We start from the raw sequence: 18,060 nt of genomic DNA on the forward strand, positions 1-18,060 counted from the left end.
ATGGCTGCCATTCAGGATAGTATAAAAGAGCCCTGTGGGATTAGGAGACTTTGAAACAAGTTATTCACTCACCTGGAAACAAACCAGACACTCAATCCACCAACATCATGTCCTGTTGTGGCTCCACCTGCTGTGGCCAAAGCTGTGGCTCTGGCTGCTGTGCCCCCTGCTGCTGCCGAACTTGCTGCTGCTTCCGGCCTCCCTGCTACCAGAGCACCTGCTGTAGGACCACTTGCTACAGGCCCACCTGCATTGTGTCCACCTGCCCCCGCCCCAGCTGCTGTGGGTCCAGCTGCTGCCAGCCCTGCTGTGGGTCCAGCTGCTGCCAGCCCTGCTGTGGGTCCAGCTGCTGTCAGCCCTGCTGTGGGTCCAGCTGCTGTCAGCCTTGCTGCCGCCCCAGCTGCTGTGGGTCCAGCTGCTGCCAGCCCTGCTGCCGCCCTACTTGCTGCCAAACCACCTGCTGTAGAACTACCTGCTGCCGCCCAGCCTGCTGTGGCTCCTCTTGCTGCTAAATGTATGGATCATGCATGATTGCTCACTATTTTCACACCATTCCACAGAGGTATCAGTTCCTTTACTGATGTGACTCAGTATGAGTAAAGTTTGTATAATCAGCCAATTATAAGCTGATCACACAAGAGACCCATTTGGAAACCTCCATCAGTGGCTGGCCATTTAAATTTCTTCTTCAGTGCAAGCTATCACCTCTCTGTTGGTCTTTTTCCTCTTGCATGATCAACAGCTTTTAATTTAATTTTAAGCCTCCCAAGTCAAACTCTAACCTGATCTTCCAACCTTCTGCCTTTCTTCTTGGCCTTCAATTCACCAGACTATGCTGCTTGAGAAGAAAATTAACTGCTATACTTTATCTCTATGATTTTAGTACTGAGATTCCAAAAATATTTCCTTCCATGATTCCCTCTTATGCTGATTTTCCATTGCCTCCATGCTTGGCAATTTCTAAATAAAACTCAGATGTCCTGGCAATAAACAAACAAACAAAAAAGCAAAGTGGCCTTGCTAATTCTTTCCTACTTTGTGTTCTTTCTTAGTACGTGGGCAATTCATAGACTCACACTGTCACTGGATTTCAGATTTCAAAGAATCCTCAGCACCCATCTAGCTCCTCTGCATAAAGACCTTCACTTTTAAAAAATAGAATTTTGGAGGTGGAGCCAAGATGGTGAAGTACTGGCAGGAACTTGCCCAATTGGTTTACCAAACTGCTCCAACTTTCTTTAAATAATTAAACACATTTTAGAACCTCAGACTATATATAGATATAGAGTAGAACATTTTCTAGCCAAAAGCAACTTAGATTTCAAAGAATCCTCAGCACCCATCTAATTCCTCTGCATAAAGACCTTCATTTTTAAAAAATAGAATTTTTTTCCCCACATAACATTTATTTTTATTATAGCTTTTTATTGACAGAACATATGCATGGGCAATTTTTCAACACTGTCCCTTGCACTCACTTCTATTCCAACTTTTCCTTTCCCTCCCTGCACCCCCTCCCCTAGATGGTAGGCAGTCTCATACATGTTAAACATGTTAAAGTATATTTTAGATACAATTTATGTGTGCAGATCTGCACAGTTCCCTTGTTGCACAAGAACAATCAGATTCACAAGGCAAAAATTACCTGGGGGAAAAAAAAAAGACAAAAATGCAAGTACTCCACATTCATTTCCCAGTGTTCTTTCTCTGGCTGTGGCTGATTCTGTCCATCATTTATCAGCTGGAACTGAATTGGATCTTCTCTTTGTCAAAGATATCCACTTCTATAAGAATATATCCTTAAACAATATTGTTGTTGAAGTGTATAATGATCTCCTGGTTCTGCTCATTTCACTTAACATCAGTTCATGTAAGTCTGTCCAAGCCTCTCTGTATTCATCCTGCTGGTCATTTCTTACAGAACAATGATATTACACAGCATTTATATACCTCAATTTACACAACCATTCTCCAATTGATGGGCATCCATTCAATTTCCAGTTTCTAACCACTTCAGAAAGAGCTGTCACAACATTTCTGCACATTTGGGTCCTTTTCCCTCCTTTAAGATCTCTTTGGGATACAAGCCCAGTAGAAATACTGCTGAATCAAAGAGTATGCAGAGTTTGATAACTTTTTGAACATAGTGTGGATTTATTTTGTATCCTGCAACTTTGCTAAAGTTGTGGATTATTTCTAATATATTTTTAGCAGAATCTCTGGGGTTCTCTAACCCCATATCATCTGCAAAGAATGAAAATTTGATTTCTTCATTACCAACTATAATTTCTTTAATCTCTTTCTCAACTCTTATTGCCAAAGTTAGCATTTCTAATACAGTATTGAATAGTAATAGTGATAGTAGGCAACCTTGTTTCATTCCAAATCTTATTGGGAATGGTTCCAGTTTATCCCCATTCCATATTATGCTTACTGATTATTTTAAATAGATGCTCCTGACTATTTTAACAAAAAGTCCATTTATTCCTATACTCTCAGGTGTTTTCAATAGGAATGAATGCTGGATTTTATCAAATGCTTTTTCTGCATCTATTGAGATGATCATATGTTTTTTGTTAATTTGGTTATTGATATAGTCAATTATGCTAATAGTTTTCCTAATATTGAACCAGCCCTGCATTCCTGGTATAAATTCTACTTGATCATGTTGTATTATCCTGGGGATGATTTTCTGTAATCATTTTGCTTAAGATTTTTGCATCAATATTCATTAGGGAGATTGGTCTAGAATTTTCTTTCTCTGTTTTCAAGTGACCTGGTTTAGGTATCAGTACCATGCCTGTGTCATAATAGGAATTTGGTAGGACTTCTTCAATCCATATTTTTTCAAATAGTTTATATAACATTGGAGTTAATTGTTCTTTAAATGTTTGGTAGAATTCACATACACATCCATCTGCTCCTCGGGATTTTTTCTTAGGGAGTTGATTAATAGCTTGGTCTATTTCTTTTTCTAAAATGGGACTCTTTAAACAATTTACTTCTTCCTCTGTTAACCTGGACAAGCTATATTTTTGAAGGTATTCTTTCATTTCATTTAAGTTATCAAATTTATTGGCACATACCAAAGTTATTGGCATAATTATTGCTCTAATTTCCTCTTCATTAGTGGTGAGTTCTCTCTTTTCATTTTTAAGACTAACAATTTGATTTTCCTCTTTCCTTTTTAAATCAGATTTACTAAGAGTTTATTTATTTTGTTTTTTGTTTTGTTTTGTTTTCATAAAACCCACTCTTAGTTTTATTTATTGATTCAATAATGTTTTCGCTTGACTCATTCTTGGTGTCTCCTCGAGTCATTCATTTCCATTTGTTCAATCATGATTTTTAATGAATTATTTTCTTCATTTACTTTTTTTTTCTTTTTGTAATTGTTTAATTAAGTTTTTAAATTAGTTGTTTTGTTCTATGGAATTTTTTTTTTCCATTTTGCCAATTTGATTTTTTGAGCTCTTTTCTTTTTTCCAATTCACTAATTCTGTTTTTCAGGGATTTGATTTCTTTTTTCACTCTATCTTTAAATGAGTGGGATGACTTATCCAGACCTTTTTGCCAAGCTTCCCTTTCCTTTCCCCAATTTTATTCTAGCTCTCTTGTAAGAGCCTTTTTTATTTCTTCTATGAGCGTCTTGTGTGGTGGGGACCAGATCATATTCCCCTTTGGGGATTCACCTGGAGACACTCTGTTTTAGTCTCCTCAGGGTTTGAAGTCTGAAAATGGTATTTACACACATATATTGTATCTAGGTTATATTGTAACATATGTAAAATGTATGGGATTGCCTGTCATCAAGGGGATGGAGTAGAGGGAGGGGGGGATAATTTGGAAAAATGAATACAAGGGATAATATTATAAAAAAATTACTCATGCATATATACTGTGGAAAAAATTTTTAAAAAATTTTTTACTCATTTTGACAAAAAAATCAAAGAAAACAACAAAAAAACAAACAAACAAAAAAAGCAAATGTGGTCTGCTTTTTGGGCACTGTGGTGTTACCAAGCTTGCATGCTCTCAGAGTCTCAGAGAGTGGCCATTGTGCCCGCAGTGGCCACTCTCTGAGACTTTGAGAGGGTGCTGAGTCATTCTGGATGTTGGGTGGGTGTGGTCACATCCCAAGAGACCGTAATGTTTCAAGAATGAAGTCTTTAACCCCTGTGTTTATAGCTTCTCTGCTGAAATAATCGCTTGCTGCCAGGGCAAAGTAGCTTACACTGGGTAAAGTTGTCTCCACAAATTTTCAGACAGCTGCGATCACACCCCACCCCCTCTTCCCTGCTCAGTGTTAGCTTCCTTCCATGCTCTCTCTCGCTGCCTGCCTGAGGTCTGTACTTGATCTAACTGTCCCCGCCTGTGAGCAAAAACAGACCTTTTCTGGGGAATTTAGAGGATATCTTCTGTTGGTAATGTATTTGTGAGTTTTTTCATTTAAGTACTAATTCTGAGGCCATATCATGAAGAAAAGTAGTTCGAGGGCAAGGGCTTAGATAGATGCATGTGTCCTCTCTGCCATCTTTGCTGGAAGTGACATACATTCATTTTTGCAAGATTTTTTGTTTAACATCTTTCTCCCTCTCTCCCCTTCTTCTGAAGATATTAGACTATTTGTTATGGTTTATACAGGTGCTATTTTATAAAATATATTTCCATATTAATCATAGTTGTGAATGAAGAAATGGATCAAAGGTAGAAAAATATGAGAAAGAATAAAGTATGTGAAAAAATATCTTCAATATACAATCAGAATCCATCAGTTCTTTTTCTGGTTATGGAAAGCATTTTGCTTTCTGATTCTTTGTAATTGTGTTGGATCATTTTGTTGTTGGGAAGAATTGAATCAATCATAGTTGATCATCACAAGAGCTGATCAACATCTCAGCACATCTGACAATGTGTACTGTCTTTTCCTGAATCTGCTTATTTCACTATGCATTAGGTTCATATAAGTTTTTCCAGATTTTTCTGAACTTTGCCTGTACATCATTTCTAATTGCACAATAGTAGTCAGTTATATTCATATACCCCAGCTTGCACAGCTAGTACCCACTTAAGGGGAATTCCCTCATTTTCTAGTACTTTGTAACACAAAAAGGGCTGTTTTAAGTATTTTTGTACATGTAGGCCCGTTCCCTCTTTTTATGATTTCTTTGGGATATAAATCTAATAGTGGTATTTATTGGGTCAAAGATTATGCACAGTCTGGTTGCCTTTTGGGCATAGTTCCAAATTCCTGTCCAGAATTGTTGGATCATTTCATAACTCCACCAAAAGTACATTAATATCCCAATTTTCCCACAACCTCTCCAAGATTGATTATTCTTTCTTTTTGTCATGTTGGCCAGTCTGATAGGCAGTACTTCAGGATTGTTTTAATTTGCATTCCTCCAGTCAATAGTAATTTAGAACATTTTCATATGACTGTTAATGGCTTTAATTTCTTCATCGTAAAACTGCCTGTTTAGATCCTGTGATCTTTTGTCATCTGGGCATGATTTATATTTTTATAAATTTGATTCTGTTCTCTCTATGTTTTAGAAATAAGGTATTTATCAGAAGCACTTCCTGTCAAAATTGTTTCCCAGCTTTTGGCTTTCCTTCTAATTTTGATTGCTTTGGATTTGTTTGTGCAAAATCTTTTTAATTTAGTGTATTTAAAATTATTCATCTGACATTTTGTAATGCTTTCTTTCTCATTCATTCATAAATTCTTCTCTTCTCCATGGATCTGTCAGGTTAAGTATTCCTTGCTTTTCAATTCCAATGCCGAGGTGTTCAATGCCATTTTCCAGTTTTCCCAGTAGTTTTTGTCAAATACTGAATTCTTATCCCAGAAACTGGAGTCTTTGTATTTATCTAACATTGATGTTATATCTTGTATACATAATCTATTTCTCTGATCCTCCATTCTATTTCTGAGAGAGTACCAACTAGCTTTGATGACTGCCACTTTATAATATAATTTTAGATCTGGTATGATTAGTCCTATTTCCTTTGCATTTTTTTCATTACTTCCCTTGGTATTCCTTACCTTTTGTTTTTCCAGATGAATTTTGTTATTATTTTTCCTAGTCCTATGAAACACTTTGGGCAGTTTGATTGGCATGGCACTAAATAAGTAAATTAATTTAAGTAGAATTGTCATGGGGTGAGCCTCCCCATGAGCAGTTGATATTTCCCCAATTATTTAGATCTGACTTTATCTGTATTAAAAGTATTTTGTAATTGTGTTCATATAATTGTTGGATTTGTCTTGATAGGCTGACTCCCAATGTTGTCTATTTTTATATTAAATGGAATTTCTATTTTTATCTCTTGCTGCTGGGCTTTGTTGGTCATATATAGAAATCCTGATGATTTATGTGATCATTTATTTTATAACCAAAACTTTACTAAAATTGTTAATTATTCCAAGTAGTTTTTAGTTGATTCTCTATGATTGTCTAAGCATACTTTTATCTGCAAATAATGCAAATATGCAAATCTGCAAATAAATAAAGTTATTTCTTCATTGCATATTCTATTTTATTTTATTTTTCTTCTCTTATTACTAAAGCTAACATTTATATTACAGTAGAGAATAGTAGAGTTAATAATGGGTAATCATTGCTTTGCCCTGATCTTACTGGCAAAACTAGCTTATCTCTGTTTTATATAATGTTTGCTGATGAATTTCAATATAAAAATTTGATGAGAAAGATATGGAACTCAAAGATTTGCAAAAATGAATACCAAAATTTTCTTGACATGTAAAGGAGAGAAAAAGCAAAATGCTATTTTTTTGTTTTTAAATTATTTATTTAATATTTTCCCCAGTTACATTCAAAAGAATTGTCTTTACATTTTAAAAAAGATTTTTGAGTTCTAGGTTCTCTCTTATGTCCACCCACAATTAAAAAAACACATGTGAAGTTATTCAAAAGATTTCCATAAAAGTCAAATTGTGGAATAAAAATGTTCTCCTACCCTAATGAAAATAAAAATCCTCAAGAAAAATTGTCAAAAATAGAGAGATAGAGAATAATAGAGAATGCTTTGATCTATATTCAGACTTTGATCTATATTCCAGACCAGTTGAAATGTAATTGCTATTACATTGTATACAGTATATTTCCCTTTCTTCATGGAGGATTTTCCAAGTTTTTTTTTTCCTGAGAGCATCCTGCTCCTCATTTTCCAGAGAACAATAAAATTCATCAGAAAAACTTGCTTTGAAAATTATTTTTGCAATTGCTATTGCTAATTGTATTTCCTCCCATTTATTCTCCTCCTTTCACCTTGTCCCTCCTCAAAAGTGTTTTGACAAGTAGAGAACTACCTCCCCAAATATACCCTCTCTTTTATTATCCTCCCTCCTTTCCCATATCCCATTCCCCTCCTATTTTCCTTCAGGATAAGATGGATTTCTATACCCCTATTGAATATGTATGTTATTTCCTATTTGATCCAATTCTGATGAGAGGAAGGTTCACACATTTCCTCTCTTCTCTCCCCCTTCTCTTCTACTGTAAAAGCTTTCTCTTGCCTCTTTTTTTAAATGACAGATAATTTGTACCATTCCTCTTCTTCCTTTCCCTTTCCCCTAGTACATTCCTCTTTTACCCCTTAATTTCATTAAAAAATTATTATCCCTTCTTATTCAACTCACTCATGCTCTCTGTCTATATACTCCTTCTAAATGCCATAATAATAAGAATGTTCTAATGAGTTACAAATATCATCCTTCCATGTAAGAATGTAAACAGATAAACCTTAAGTCTGTTATTCTATCATTTTCCTGATTATCTCCTTATGCTTCTCAGAGTCCTGTATTTGCAAATCAAGATTTCCATTCAGCACTGGTCTTTTCATCATGAACCCTTGAAAATTCTGTTTCATTGAATGACCATCTTTTCCTCTGAAGGATTATAATCAGTTTTTCTGGGGTCGGTGATTTTGTTTGCAAGCTTAGCTCCATTGCTCTCTGGAATATCATGTTATAAGCCCTGCAGTTCTTGAATTTAGAAGCTGCTAAATCTTGTCTTAGCCTGACTATGGCTCCACTATACTTGAATTTTTTTTTTTTTCTTTTCTGATGCTGGCGATATTTTCTCTTTGATCTGGGAGTTCCAGAATTTGGCCATAATATTCCTGGGAGTTTTATTTTGGGATCTCTTTCAGGAAGTGATTGGTATATTCTTTCAATTTCTATTTTACCTCTGATTCTAGAATGTCAGGACAGTTTTCTTTGACAAATTTCTTCTTCTTCTTCTTTTTTTTCTTCAGGCAATTGGGGTTTAGTAACTTGTCCAGGGTCACACAGCTAGGAAGTATTAAGTGTTAAGACAAATTTCTTAAAAGATGATGTTCATGTTCTTTTTTGGATCATGACTTTCAGGTAGACAAATAATTTTTAAATTATCTCTCCTGGATCTGTTTTTCTTTTTCTTTTTCTTTTTGGTTTTGTTTTATTGCATCTTGATTTTTTATAGTCATTAGCTTCCATTTGCTTGATTCTATTTTTTAATTTTTTTCCCTCAATGAAAAAAAGTTCACTATACAAAAGTGCCTCCTTTTCCAATTCACCAATTTTGCTTTTTAAGGCATTCTTATCCTTATTAGCTTTTTGTATATTCTTTTGCACTTCCCTCAATTCTTTCTTTAATTTTTCCTGTATATCGCTTAACTTCATTTTCAAAATCCTCTTTGAGCTCTTCGATTGCTTGAGCCAAATTTGTAGTTTTCCTGGAGGCTTTGGATATAGGAGTCAAAGCTTATCATCTTCTGAGAGTGTGTTTTGATCTTCCTTGTCAACATAATAACTTTCAATGGTCAGAAACTTTCTTTGTTTTCTACTCATTTTCCTAGTGTATTACTCTGCTTTTAATAGTTTGTTAAAGGAGGCCTCTGTTTCCATGGTGGAAGGTGCACTTCACTTCAGGGGTTTTGTGTAACTGTTTTTAAAAATCCTTCTAGGAAACTGAACACAAGCACTCCTTTCTGCCCTGTAGCTGTTAAGTGTTACAGCCCACTATAGCTGTAAGATCTTGCGTGATGGCCGGGGTTGGAACTCCACTGCCCAGGGCTTGGGCTCCACTGACTGGGGTGGTGCTGAAACTGCACATCAGATCCCAACCTCATTGCCCCAGAAAATCTCCATTAATCTTTGGACCTCCCTGGTGTTCTAGTCTCAGAAGTCCAGAAGCCTTCAGCTGGTCAACCCATGACAGACCAGGGCTGTGCTGGGATTACACACTGGGCTATAGTACCTTTTTTTTTTTTTTTAACTGATCTCCCACGTTCACTTTGGTGTCTCTAGGCTGAGAATTCTGGAAGCTACCAGTATTGCTGCTGATCCAAGCTGGGGCTGGGTTGGGGGCTGCACCAATCTGCCTTGCCACAGGATACCAACCCTAGTGTCACAGACCTTTTCTGGTGAGCTTCTAAGTTGCTTTTGGCTAGAAAATGTTCTACTCTATATTTATATATAGTCTGAGGTTCTAAAATGTGTTTAATTATTTAAAGAAATTTGGAGCAGTTTGGTAAACCAGTTGGGCAAGTTCCTGCCAGTACTTCACCATCTTGGCTCCACCTCCAAAATTCTATTTTTTAAAAGTGAAGGTCTTTATGCAGAGGAGCTAGATGGGTGCTGAGGATTCTTTGAAATCTGAAATCCAGTGACAGTGTGAGTCTATGAATTGCCCACGTACTAAGAAAGAACACAAAGTAGGAAAGAATAAGCAAGGCCACTTTGCTTTTTTTGTTTGTTTGTTTATTGCCAGGACATCTGAGTTTTATTTAGAAATTGCCAAGCATGGAGGCAATGGAAAATCAGCATAAGAGGGAATCATGGAAGGAAATATTTTTGGAATCTCAGTACTAAAATCATAGAGATAAAGTATAGCAGTTAATTTTCTTCTCAAGCAGCATAGTCTGGTGAATTGAAGGCCAAGAAGAAAGGCAGAAGGTTGGAAGATCAGGTTAGAGTTTGACTTGGGAGGCTTAAAATTAAATTAAAAGCTGTTGATCATGCAAGAGGAAAAAGACCAACAGAGAGGTGATAGCTTGCACTGAAGAAGAAATTTAAATGGCCAGCCACTGATGGAGGTTTCCAAATGGGTCTCTTGTGTGATCAGCTTATAATTGGCTGATTATACAAACTTTACTCATACTGAGTCACATCAGTAAAGGAACTGATACCTCTGTGGAATGGTGTGAAAATAGTGAGCAATCATGCATGATCCATACATTTAGCAGCAAGAGGAGCCACAGCAGGCTGGGCGGCAGCAGGTAGTTCTACAGCAGGTGGTTTGGCAGCAAGTAGGGCGGCAGCAGGGCTGGCAGCAGCTGGACCCACAGCAGCTGGGGCGGCAGCAAGGCTGACAGCAGCTGGACCCACAGCAGGGCTGACAGCAGCTGGACCCACAGCAGGGCTGGCAGCAGCTGGACCCACAGCAGGGCTGGCAGCAGCTGGACCCACAGCAGCTGGGGCGGGGGCAGGTGGACACAATGCAGGTGGGCCTGTAGCAAGTGGTCCTACAGCAGGTGCTCTGGTAGCAGGGAGGCCGGAAGCAGCAGCAAGTTCGGCAGCAGCAGGGGGCACAGCAGCCAGAGCCACAGCTTTGGCCACAGCAGGTGGAGCCACAACAGGACATGATGTTGGTGGATTGAGTGTCTGGTTTGTTTCCAGGTGAGTGAATAACTTGTTTCAAAGTCTCCTAATCCCACAGGGCTCTTTTATACTATCCTGAATGGCAGCCATCATCACCAGTAATAGCTTATTTCCTCATTATTGTTTAGCAAAAAGGGGAAAATGAGCCTCAAATTGGCTAATTTCTTTAATGATGGGAAAAATTATTTCCTCTAACCTGTTAGGATTCATCCACTTTTCTCTATATCAGTTTAAATCCATACCATTGGGTCACACAGAATATAAGAATTGGAAGTGACCTCACCAAATGTCCTTTGGTGGTCAGCGTGTCCCACTCAGAGTAATTTTAGTGCCTTCTCCCCATCTATGTCTGAACATGTGATGTGAGCTCTTCTTTTGAATCAAGTTAAGGCTATCACCTCTGTTTATTTTTTCCTGCCTCCAACTTCTAGTGCTCATGTGACAGACAGCCATAGGCCAGCCTTTGATGTCACTCTCTCCTGTCTATGTATCATCTTGTGACTCACAGAGAGAGATATAGTTCATATTTGGAGAAGATACTTTTAAGAGGTGTTCCTGAAAACATGAAAATGTTCCTAGTAAGTTGTTCCTTGTTTCTAGAGTTAAATGGACTTGAGAAAAGTCTGGATCCCCCTAAATTCTAGTGCCTACCCCTCTTGTCCCTTAATTTTAATTTACTCTACATATAGCTTGTTTTTGCATAATTGTTTTATGTGGTGTCTCCATTATTTGTATCCCCAAGGCATAATATTGTACCTAGAACATAATAATCACTTCATACACACACACACACACACACACACACACACACACACACACACACACACGTGTGTGTGTGTGTGTGTGTGTGTGTGTGTGTGTGTGTGTGTGTATTCACTGACATTTCATGTACAATTAAAGCGATGAATAGATATGGGGACAGTGGGCTTCCTCGCAATCCTTTCTGAGTCATTGATGATCATTGATGGGCAATAGGGTTCAGCTTGATTGAGATTTCTACTGGTCATAGAAACAAATGAATATGTGAGCTCCTTTCTTCTTTTCATGTTAAAAATAAACATTAGGGGGTAGCAGCAGCAGTGAATGAAGCAGTTCCTCCAAGTCCCTTGCATGGCACAGAGTAAGCAGTGATGATGACTCCCTAGAGACTTCAGGGATCAGCAAAGTGGGACTGGAAAAAGACTGAATCAGCCATGTCAGAGGTGGTCTAAAACCTTTTTCAGCACTGAACACCAGCTCCAGAAGCAGTGCTGACATTGATTCCTGGAGGTTGCTGGTGGAGGTGATAGAATAGTAGCAGACATCAGCAAGACATCTTCAGAAAAATTCTCAGGCTGGACACAATAAATAGGAATTCACAGAAGAGCAAGAGGAGATCACTAGTAAAGTTTCAACATGCTCAGAATTACAAAGGACAATTGTACAATCCACACTGACTCAAGATGAATTTAAACAGGAGGACCTAAAAAGGCTGAAACCAATTCTAGAGAATATTTTCTTACTTTTAATTTTTTTTAAAATGTCCTTTGGTGATCAGCATGTCCCATTTAGAATAATTTTAGAAACTGCTAAAGAAGAGAATTTGAAATTTAAGGATGCTCATGAAGAGCATGGTGCTAGAACAGTCACCAGACTCCTTCTCTGCTACAGTTCCAAATAGGAAGGGCACAGATTCAACCCTTTTTTCAAGATGCTCTTGTGGTTTTAAGGCGGGATGATCTATCCATCCATCCATGCATCCATCCATCTATTCAACTACCCTCCCAACCTCTGTCAATCCATCCATCTATTCATCTATCTATCTATCTATCTATCTATCTATCTATCTATCTATCTATCAAACTAACTAATTAGCTAGCTAGCTTACTATTCATCTATCTACCTACCTGTCTACCTATTTCTATAGGATTGGCAAGATACAATTTCACTTAAGGTGGTCTTTGAACCTTCAGAAAAAAAAACCACATCGAAAATATAACCAAAGATGTCACTATTTTGTTTTAATTTAAGCAATATAAGCCTAAGAAAAGTTTTCATGGTACAAAGTAATTTGCTTTCATGGAAATGGAGAAAATTAAACCTGGGCTAAGTATAACAGTGTCACATTAGGAACTCCCTGACTTCAAAAGAAAGAGATTGGAGTTGTTGATCAAGAAACCACTTAGTTGTCCCCTTCATTAACCCTGTACATGGAATGAATATAGCATGTATATCCTGTAAAGTTTGTGAACTGAACCAGTCACTACACTTCAAGTCATGGTAACTCTGTGTAGCACATTCATCTTTGAATATGCAGGAAAACAGGCCTACTCATGCCAATAAATGAAAAGTGAGATCATTCCACAGCTATTACACAGAGATGTTTGGGGTTCAATCCATTAATTCCTAAAGGACTCATTTTGAAAACAGGTTGTTCCAGAGGTGTTTTTGAAAAGTGTTTTACTTGTGAATGAATTGTGTCCACGGTGGAGTTGGAGTTTTGAATATATCTTTGCCAAGGCTATACAAAGAAAAGGGTGAAATGGGTTCATGATTTAGATATAGAGTGATATTATAAGCAAATTAGAAGAACATAAAAGATCTGTAGAGAAGGAACAAATTTGTGTCCAAAGAAGAACTGGAACTCATAATTGAACACCAGATAGATAATTTTGATTATATTAAGTTAAAAATGTTTTTATACAAACAAAACTAATGCAGATAAAATCATAAGGGAAGCAGTAAATTGGGAAACCATTTTTACATTTAAGGATTCTGATAAAGGTCTCATTTCTAAGATATATAGAGAATTGACTCAAATTTATAAGAATTCAAGCTATTCTTCAATTGATAAATGGTCAAATGATATGAAAAGACAATTTTCAGATGAAAAAATTAAAACCATTTCTAATCTAAAGTGCTCTAAATCACTATTGATCAGAGAAATGCAAATGAAGACATCTCTGAAATACCACTACATACCTCTCAGATTGGCTAAGATAATAGGAAAAGATAATGACAAATGTTGGAGAGAATGTGAGAAAACTGGGACTCTCATACATTGTTGGTGGAATTGTGAATGGATTCAGCCATTTTGGAGAGCAATTTGGAACTATGTTCACAAAGTTATCAAACTGTGTGTACTCTTTGATCTAGTGGTGTTTCTATTGGGTCAATATCCCAAAGGGATCTTAAAGAAAGGAAAGGGACATACATGTGCAAAAATGTTTGCGGCAGCCCCTTTCATAATGGCAAGAAACTGGAAACTGAGTGGATGCCCATCAGTTGGAGAATGTCTGAATAAGTTATGGTATATGAGTGTTAAGGAATATTATTATTCTATAAGAATGATCAGCAGGATGATTTTAGAGATGCCTGGAGAGACTTATGATGAACTGATGCTAAGTGAAATGGGCAGAACCAGGAGATCATTGTACACAGCAGCATCAATGTTATATGATGATCAATCTTGACAAATGTGACTTTTTCTAACAATGAGATGACTGATGACGGTTCCAATGACCTTGTGATGAAGAGAGCCATCATCATCCAAAGAGAGGACTATGGGAATTGAATGTGGATCACAACATAGCATTCTCACTTTTTTGTTGTTGTTCCCTTGCATTTTGTTTTCTTACTCATTTGCTTTCTTTTTTTGATCTGATTTTTCTTGTACATCAAGAGAATTGTATAAATATGTTTATACATATTGGATTTAACATATATTTTAACATGTTTAACCTATATTGGGTTTTTTGCCACCTAGGGGAGGGGGTAGGGAGAAGGAGGGGAAAATCTTAAACACAAAGCTATGCAAGGGTCAATGCTGTCAAATTATCTGTGCATATGTTTTGAAATGTTTTTTAAAAAGAAAAGAAAAAAAATAAAAAGTTTAAAATTTTTTAAATACCTAAAAAAAGAACTGAATTTGCTGTCTTCTTCCTCCCATTCCCCTGCCCCATTTTGTAAATGAGTTGATTCGAGCTACACTGGCAAATCTTTTCAATAGTCAACAAGAAGATGAACTAGGTTTAGGCTTTCAGGGAACAATGACTGTATGTGAACTGAACAAAGTGATCGGATCTATCCTCAGTAGCAAGAATTCTTATAACAGCTTCCTCAAAAGCTTCTGTGAAATGTGTAGCATCTTTTGGTCTTGTTTCAAAGTAAGGATAGCTGCATGAGCCTCTTTAGGAGGAACCCATCTTTCACTTCTATCAGAATTATTACCCAAAAACAAAAAGAAAAAGGTTTCAGGCTCTCTGTTGTCTGCATAATAAATGAATTCTTTAGAATGGAGGAGGCTTTTTTGTACATTGCTAAAGTATCTAGACCACCAGCACCTTTTTTGATCCTTCAACTGTGCTGGATCCCAGCTTTCTTGAGGGAACAAATTATGGTACAACAATGCTCTTCATTGTCTTGAGGCTGAGGCCCAAGAGTATGAGCCATTTGCAAGTGTGAACACTGAAAAAAATTCCAGCCCCAAGTGTCAGCCAATGGACCCTTATTAGCTTCTTCAGACCAGTTATTTGGATCCTCTTACTCTTTGTGCCTCAGAAGCCCAGAAACTGTATTGTCATCATAGATTCAGTTGCTCCCAAGTACTACTGCTAGTTTGTGGGGCATAGCCAGTGCTAGATTGTAGTTCATTTTAACTTGGGTACAGTAGACTTTTCATGTCAACCTTCAAATGCGTCTTGTGTGGGAAATTGCTTTATCCTATTCTTTTCTAGGTTCTGCAATTTCTCATTTAATCTAGAAGCATTATTAAATTGAATTTAAAGAAGGGCTTTAGAGGAGACCTCAGAAGATATCCTCACTTTTTTCCAGCAACATGCAAGAACTTAAACTTTTACATATTCTTCTTTATACATATTGGATTAATTTCATTTACAAGTTGAGTATGATCTCTTTCTGTACTTAATTGTCTATTGCTTTTAAAGAAAGAATAAAAATGGAGATTTGCTTTTAAAGAAAGAACAAAAATGGAGATTCACAGCACATCTCCTTCACATCAAATCTATTTAAATTCCATTCAGCCTTCTTTCCTTCCATTCCTTAAACTTTATTTTTACTCGCTATCTTTCAGGTCAGTCAGCTTCTTTTCCTATATTCCATCTATTCTTTTATCTTCCATGATATTCCTCTATCTCTTCTCTCCTCTCTTCATCTCTCCGCTTCTCTCATCTCATTACTCTGTTCTTTTCCTCTGCTCTTTTTTCCTCTCTTCTCTTCTACTATACTCTCTTATGCTCTCCTTTTCTCTAGTATGACATACTTTCTTTAAGCATATCTTAAAATTTTACAAATTTGTCTTGATATTTCTGGATCAACATCACTGATAAAAGGACTTCTCTCTTTCTGTACATAACTGATCATTTCAAAAAATAAAAATTAAGAGAAAAGACAATGATCAGCAAAATTAGGAAACATATTGATCAGTTTCATAGTCATATTCCTCCATATGTACCAAAAAGGCTAGGGAGATAAATATTTGCATTGCCTTTATTCTTCTTTTGACCTTTCATACCTACCCTTCTACTCCTTTCACATGTTTCTACTTCATATTTCCTCCTTCACATACCTTCCCTTTTATTGAAAATATCCTACCACTCCATTGCCTTGATTTCCCTTTCATAACCGAATCTTATTTTTACCCCTTTCCATTCAGTTCTGTCAGCTACCTTTCCAGTATTTCTAGCTGTTCCTTTGTCTTCCATAATCAGCCAATGTGTGCTTCCCTCCTTTTCCGTGCTCTTTGTTATTCTCCTCTACTCTCATTTCATCTACTCTTCCCTTCTTTAATCTCATATCACTCCCTTTATTTTGGCATCTATTAATATCATAATCAGCCATAGCATAATTATATCTCTCACTTCTTTGATGTTGACTCCAAAGTAAGTTCCAGACCAATTATGTTCAACTCTGTAAATAAGGAACCACTATTCATTCCTTCTGAGCCTCAAGTACATTTGCTTCATTGGAACACAAAACTTCTGTGACGTCAACCACTTGTGCCCTTACAAGGAAGTTTTCCTGTTCTACATCCAAAGAGAAAAATCTTCCTTAATTGGTCAGCCTTCTTGTGGGCATCAACCCAAAAGCACAAGGAGGAGGGGAATGTATTTCTCAATTTATTTCCCCAAGAAGGAAGCATTGACAATCCACGAGAATCTCTTTGATGCATGGTGAAGCTAGGAAGTAGGTTTGTTCTCCCTGGCCCCAGTGGCCAAATCTAGGGGGATGAGATTGAAGAGAGGCATCTTTAGGATTTAGAGAAGGAAAAAGCTTCCCCAGGAGAGCTGTCCAAACAAGGATGAAATGTTTAAGGTGCACATCACAGAGGAGGGGTGGCTCAGCAATAAACCATACATTGGAAAATCATAACGGGAAAAGTCATTACCTTTAAAACATTTCAGGTAAAATCTGGCACTTACTAATATGGTCATCACGTTTTCTTCAAAAAACAAGGAAATAAACAGGACCTGGCACCAGCAACTGCTGAGAAGGTGGGTATAAAAGAGGTCTCTGAGACCAGGGGGACATCCAAACTCAAGAACCTCCCTCAGCTGCAAACCAACCCAGAACCTCAATCCACCAACACCATGGTCAGCTCCTGTTGTGGCTCCACCTGCAGTGGCCAAGGCTGTGGCTCTGGCTGCTGTGGCTCCGCTGCTGCTGCCAGCCTTGCTGCCGCCCCAGCTGCTGCATTTCTAGCTGCTGTCAGCCATGCTGCTGCCGCCCTAGCTGCTGTATTTCTAGCTGCTGCCGCCCCTGTTGCTGCCAGCCCTGCTGCCGCCCCAGCTGCTGCATTTCTAGCTGCTGTCAGCCATGTTGCTGCCGCCCCACCTGCTGTACTTCTAGCTGCTGCCGCCCCAGCTGCTGTATTTCTAGCTGCTGCCAACCTTGCTGCCGCCCATGCTGCTGCCGTCCCTGCTGCTGCCAACCCTGCTGCCGCCCCATCTGCTGCCAGACCACTTGCTGCAGAACCACCTGCTGCCGCCCAACTGCTGTGGCTCTTGCTGCTGAGCTCTGCTCACACCATTCTTCAAATGCCTACCCTCCCCATCCTCTCTCAGACAGCCAGCACAGCTTTTTTTCCCACTGATTTCCTTCACAAAGACCTTCTTCAGGGCAAACAGAATTACAACTTTTCCGCCAGGAGAGACCATTTCTAGTGATCACTACCTACTCAACACCCCACTTCCATCTTTCTCTTGCATTCATCCTCTTAGGAGGTTACCAAATTCTCATTTAATTTATATCTATGTAACACGATTCTTCACAATTCCCCCACAACTTCCTTGTCTTCCACACTGACTTTGGTCACAAAATTTTACTCCTTGAGAAAAACAATATCGACCATGGGTTTAGCTCACAATGAGCTTTTCTTACTGAGCTTGTTTCTG

The 18,060-nt window shown here is 37.8% G+C and overlaps 1 pseudogene; it reads left to right on the top strand.

The window, feature by feature from the left end:
• The first annotated feature begins 107 nt into the window (after positions 1-107).
• LOC141540811 (uncharacterized) lies at positions 108-17,759 on the top strand (annotated as a pseudogene).
• Positions 17,760-18,060: the final 301 nt, after the last annotated feature.

Source organism: Sminthopsis crassicaudata, chromosome 4 (genome assembly GCF_048593235.1).
Source record: "Sminthopsis crassicaudata isolate SCR6 chromosome 4, ASM4859323v1, whole genome shotgun sequence".
In the NCBI taxonomy this organism is placed as follows: domain Eukaryota; kingdom Metazoa; phylum Chordata; class Mammalia; order Dasyuromorphia; family Dasyuridae; genus Sminthopsis; species Sminthopsis crassicaudata.